Raw genomic sequence first — 6,000 nt, forward strand, 5'->3', positions numbered from 1 at the left:
CATTGACTTTTGAAAACATATCAACATATTAGTTTCACAATATTAGTAGAAATGCAATGCCTATGATCCTAAACCCAATTTCCATGTCCATCCGACAATATACTACAAGGTTTGTACATCCACATAACATCGTATCGGTTTTACAACCCTCCCTACATAACATGGTATCAGTCATACATGGCTTCGTGGCTAGTACACAACCCACCATGTACAACCTTACCAACATAATAACATACTAGTTGACTTGTGGACCATTGCACATGACCACTCAAAGGGTATCTAACCACTTTACGCATTGTGGTGATTAATATCCATAAATAAAACCACTCACAACGCATAATAATAGATTTTGGTACCTTGGAGTCACCTAGGGAAGGGCTTTTTAACCGAAAAACCAATCCGGAACCGGACGCGAACCGGTTGGAACTGGTTAGTAGTATTTGGTCGGTTCTCGGTTCTTAGTTTACGACTTATTCCACTTATGTTTTTTCGGTTTTAGTTCTGGTCCAGTTCCGTTTCGAACACATTCTTAAATAGCACATTTCTTAGTACGACTGAACGATTGGTTAATGTATTCGATTCTTAATTTATGTCTTATTTGGTTTGTGGGTTTTTCGGGTTCTGGTCCGATTTGTTCCATTTCTGGTCCGATGTGTTCCATTTGCGGTCCATTATACATGCCTAGTGTCACTTCAAGCCCAACCTACCCTAATATGAAATGCACATATAGGATGCTCACAAAATACTTTTAGAAATCTTTCAAAACAGGTTAATTAGATATATTTTCAAAATAGGCTTTCATGATGCAACAAGTACTATGCAACACATAGAATCAAGTTTAAGAAAAATGCCAAAGAGTTACATAGTATGTTTATAGTACATGTGCTCGAATAAATTCACCTTAGTTGTATAGACACTAGCAATTCACTTGCACTACAATTCTTCTTACACCCCCCTACAATACACATGTAGACACTTATTAACTTTCAAACTTCATACACAATGACTTTTTTTAATTTGTCATTACTATAAACCATTTAAATCTTTATTCTTAATTAATCATATTATAATATCCCTTAGGGTGACGCCAAGATACCCCGCCTTCAAAGTACTAATAAACTATTAAAATATTTGAATACAACATTTTAATCTTCTAAGAATTTCTTTGTATTCAAATTAAAAATGATTATTATTATTATTTTGATAAAAAAAATATCCCTAAAAGTAAAGTGTTACAATTACCTCCATCTTAGGACGATCCCGTCCTCGGAATCGCAAGATCTTGAAAAACTTGTGGGTATCTTTTCTTCATTCATAATTCGTTTCCCAAGTAAGATTTGCACCGGTGCGAAGTCTCCATTCAACCGGTACAATATCTATCATCTTTCTTATCAATTTTATAGTCTTTCCATCCACAATTTCCTTTGGTTCCTAAATGAGTCTTTTCTTCTAGTATCTACCTCATCACCCTTCAACTTCGCCAGGTAGCATACGTGAAATACATTATAAATGTCTTCCAATTCTTATTGTAGCCACAACATATAATCTTGTTTCCATATCTTCTCTAGTAGATGGCATGAGAGTGATATAGAGTCTCAGATAACATGATATTTGTAACATCCGGATTCCCAGGTATCCTATTTTAAGTATTTTATATTGAGGAACAGATCTGACCTCAGAAGGTCATTTGAGTGTGAGCATGGAATGAACTCGCCGAGTCCATGAGCAGACTCGACGAGTCGAGTCGGGTTGCCCCGCGACTCGCGACCTGTGACGACCCGTGGAGTATAAGGTTGACTCAGCGAGTCAAGGGAGGACCAGGGGCGTAGAGGGCAGGCGTGTACTCGCCAAGTCACCCTAGTGCACTCGGCGAGTCGGGTCAAAGTTGGCCGTTGACTTTCGTTGACTTTAGGGTTCTGGTCAAGGCTGATTAAGGAGAGTTCAGGGAAGGGTAGAATGGCCTTCTACCCAGTCTGTAGAGATGAGATCATGAGAGAGTATTGATCGGGAATGTTATTTGAATAATAGGAGGAGGCTAAGTCGGGACGTTGAGCACGAGAGGTTATCCGACTTCATTGAGGTGAGTTTTCTCACTATACTGTACCTGGAAGGGTACCTATGTGTGACCGGAAGGTCTTGTATGCTATGATGTATGTGCTATATGCAGTTATGTGATATGTATGTGTTATGTATGCTATGAATGATAAGGACCGGAAGGTCAAGATGATATGTATGTATGTGATATGTATGTTACGTATGGTAAGGACCGGAAGGTCGAGATGATATGCGCCGGAAGGTCAAGAGGGTACGGACCGGAAGGTCTACCAGGATTTGGGACGGAAGTCCCCTGAGACACACGGATCGGAAGATCCTACAGAGTTGTGGCCTGGAAAGGCGTATGTGGGGTATGAGGTATTTTGGGGAACTCATTAAGCGTTTATGCTTACAGTTGTTGTGTGATGTGTTTCAGGTACTAGCGAGGACCGCGGGAAGGCGCCGGCATGATCCGTACACACTTATGGAGTTTATAATATCGAGATCTTGGGACATGTTTTGTTATGTGATATGTGCATAATTAATCATATGTTTAACACATATTTCTATTCATTTTTGGCTAATTATATGCATAATATGGACAAAAGGTACTTAATAATGCTTATATTGTGTTTTCAGTCCAAAAGACATGCTTGGAAGCAGAAAGGAAAAAAGGAGAAGCAATTAGAGACCAAAGAATGAAGAAAAAGGGAAAACTACACAACTACTCGGCGAGTCCACGCATGTACTCGGCGAGTTCATTAGAATGTTCCCGAAAGAAAAGTCAAGATTCCTTACCGAACACAGATTTCACACTAGTACTCGGCGAGTCCACGACCTACTCGCCGAGTAGCCCCTGTTTTGTGATAATTATAAATAGCGGGTCTTAATCCGATGGAAGGACTTCTGGAACCTTTGGGGAGAAGCAAGATGCGATTGAAGAGCCAGAAGAACCCTAGAGAATGAAGATACAACCTAGAATCCAATTCCGAAGAAGATTTGAGGCACATTCTCATCATTCTACTTAATCTATTGTTTCTCAATTATGGTTAGACAATTAGAATTCGTTTTATTGCTGTTAATTACCTCAATCATGAGCTAAAACTCTTAAACTTCTGTTTGGGGATACAAAATTGATATTATGGTTTGATTAATGGTAGGATTAATTAAATATTGGTGATTTTGTTAATTTTAGCTTGTTAAAGAACCTTGTGTGTGAATGATAACTAATTTTCTGTTAATAGGAAGATAATTAAATATTATGAACATCTTTTAATTATCAACCCCATATGTTTATGTGACCACTTTATCATATGTCTAGGACTAACGAACGCGAAACTAGAATTAATAAGAAAAATTAGGTAAATTCATGTGTGAGCTTGTTTGATGACCATCAGCAAGAGGTTAACTAAAGGACCAATTTAGTTAGCTATTACAAGTCTGAATTAACCCGAATAAATAATCTAGTGAATTAAATTAAATTAGACAACTGATCACTGTTTGAGTTAGTTTGTTTTGTAAGGATTATCGTAGCGAACGCAAGGCTAATCACTTGAATCGGTAGCCAATAGAAGAATTAATCCATTGCACTATTACCATAATATCAACCATAGGATCAATTGAGTTGAACTAAACAGAAGTCCCTTTTATTATTAAATTCAGTTAAATCTTTGTTTTTCTAGTTCTTAGCCTAAGTAGTATTAGTAAGTTTCTAGTCTTGTAAAACTAGAGAAAACCCATATTTACTATTTAATTTAGATAAAATTAGTCTTTAGTTTTAATTTACCGTTCCCTAAGTTCGACACTCTACTTACCCAACTATACCACTAAAAGACAGGCTCACTGCCTTTGTGTGCTTAATTTATAACTCAAAAGTAGGATTAAAACCAGTGCATTTCACACACATCAAGTTTTTGGCGCCGTTGCCGTGGAACGGTTCTAAATTAGCATTAATTTCTATTTTTATCGATCCTTTGTGTGGGATTTATCTTACACAAAGTTAATTCTTAGGTAATTTAGTAGTTAGTATAGGTTTTGATCAATCTCTGTTTTAATAAATTAAGTAGAAAATTTTTCTGTTTTTACCTTGAACTCGCCGAGTGCACTCGACGAAACTCGGCGAGTCCATCACTGTTCACAGTTTTAGCTTTTATTTTATTTTTGTTCTTTTTACGCATTTTTCTTGTTTTATTTGCAGTTGTTTGATGACCCGAGGATCTGATACACCTTTGATCCCTCCTCTAGACGACCCGGAATCCGCCCTAAGGAAGAACAAAGGAAAATCCGTTGGAGAATCCGCTTCTTCAAGGAATTCGCCATTAAAGAACCTAAAGTCCGTTTTCAGCAAGAAGATGAGCAGCAAATCAGGAGCATCCAGCGCCTCTTTGACAATCAAAGACCCAATTAAAGAAGACGCCGAGTACGAGACCGAGGAAGAAGAAGACCCTACATTCGGTCACGTTTCCGATTCCGACGACGAATTAGCTATTCTCATGGCTAACATTGATGAAGTCCCCATGGGGGAATGGAAGAAGAGGATACGCGATGATACCGGACCGGGACTTGTGCAACCCGAAATCCCCGCTACTGCTACTTTTGAGCTCAAGGGTCACATCCTGGCTCTACTTAAGGAGATCCCCTTCACAGGCAAAGACCACGAAGACGCTTACAAACACTTGGACGAAGTCAATGATGTAGCTGATTATTTCAATGTTCCAAATGTGCCTCGGGAAACTTAGCTACTTCGCATGCTTCCGGTTACTTTGAAGGGTGCTGCCAAGGATTGGCTCAAGTCATTGCCCCCAGGATCTATCACTACATGGGCCCAAATGAAAGAAGAGTTCATTGATCAATTCTGCCCACCATCCAAGATATCCAAGCTAAAGAAAGCCATAGCTAACTTTGAACAACAAGCTGGAGAATCACTATATGAAGCGTGGGAGAGGTACAAGAGCCTGCTAAGGAATTGCCCACATCATGACCTCAATAATCAACAAGAAGTCTCCATCTTCTATGATGGAGTAAATGTTACCACTAGGCAATTACTTGACTCGCAAGGTCCACTCACGAAGAAGGCACCTCCAGTGATAAAGCAACTAATTGAAGAATTCTCTAAGCATTCTAGAGAATACCACAATCCAAGAAATGATATGACGAGGGGGGCCGCCTATGCAGCTTCAGAAGACTTGTCAGCAGTTATGGCTATGCTAAAAACCATGGATAGGAGGATGGATAAAATGGACCAAACGATACATGCTATTCGGGTGGGTTGCGAAAATTGCAATGGGCCTCACCTTACTAGAGACTGCGACTTGGATGAGAATGGCAACAAAAAGGTGCAAGTTTGTTACTCAAGTGGGGACCGATATGATGAAGATTGGCGTAGACCAAAGAAAGAGTGGCTCCCTTATGACGAGTACAAGAAGGCTAAGGAGGAGAAGTTCAAGCAAAAGGGAAGGGGTTTTTACCAAAAGGAGGAGCCATCACAAGAAAGAAAACCAAGTTTGGAAGAAATGCTTACCAAATTTGTAGCTGCTTCAGAAAAGAGACATAGTGATCATGATGCTGCAATTCAAGAAACAAGGACCATGCTTAGAACCCAGCAAGCATCTATCCACAACATAGAAACGCAGCTAGGGCAACTTGCTCAACAAATAAACCAAAGATCACCGGGCGAACTTCCTAGCAAAACCGAAAACAACCCACGAGGCGCGCACATAAACATAGTCACAACAAGAAGTGGGAAAATAATCACTCCTCTGGCCCCTATTCAGAATGAAGCACCCAAAGAATCACAGAAGGAGGAAGCAGAAAATCAAGCAGAAAATCAAAATCTTCAATCTGACAGCTCTACTCGCCGAGTACAGAATATGGACTCGGCGAGTCCACTGCCAAATCCGAACAATCAGACCCCTGAAAAGTTTTACCAGCCGCCATTGCCATACCCAGCCCGAGCTAAGAAAGTGA

At 39.6% G+C, this 6,000-nt stretch overlaps 1 non-coding gene across 1 annotated transcript; it reads right to left on the reverse strand.

The window, feature by feature from the left end:
• Nucleotides 1–4,910: 4,910 nt before the first annotated feature.
• LOC145141663 (small nucleolar RNA R71) lies at nt 4,911–5,017 on the reverse strand. The gene has a single exon (XR_013722856.1). It is a non-coding gene; the product is annotated as a small nucleolar RNA R71 (small nucleolar RNA).
• Between the last annotated feature and the right edge of the window lie 983 nt (nt 5,018–6,000).

This window comes from Lactuca virosa, chromosome 9 (assembly GCF_052849685.1).
Source record: "Lactuca virosa cultivar CGN04683 chromosome 9, Lactuca_virosa_CGN04683_v6, whole genome shotgun sequence".
Taxonomy (NCBI): Eukaryota; Viridiplantae; Streptophyta; class Magnoliopsida; order Asterales; family Asteraceae; genus Lactuca; species Lactuca virosa.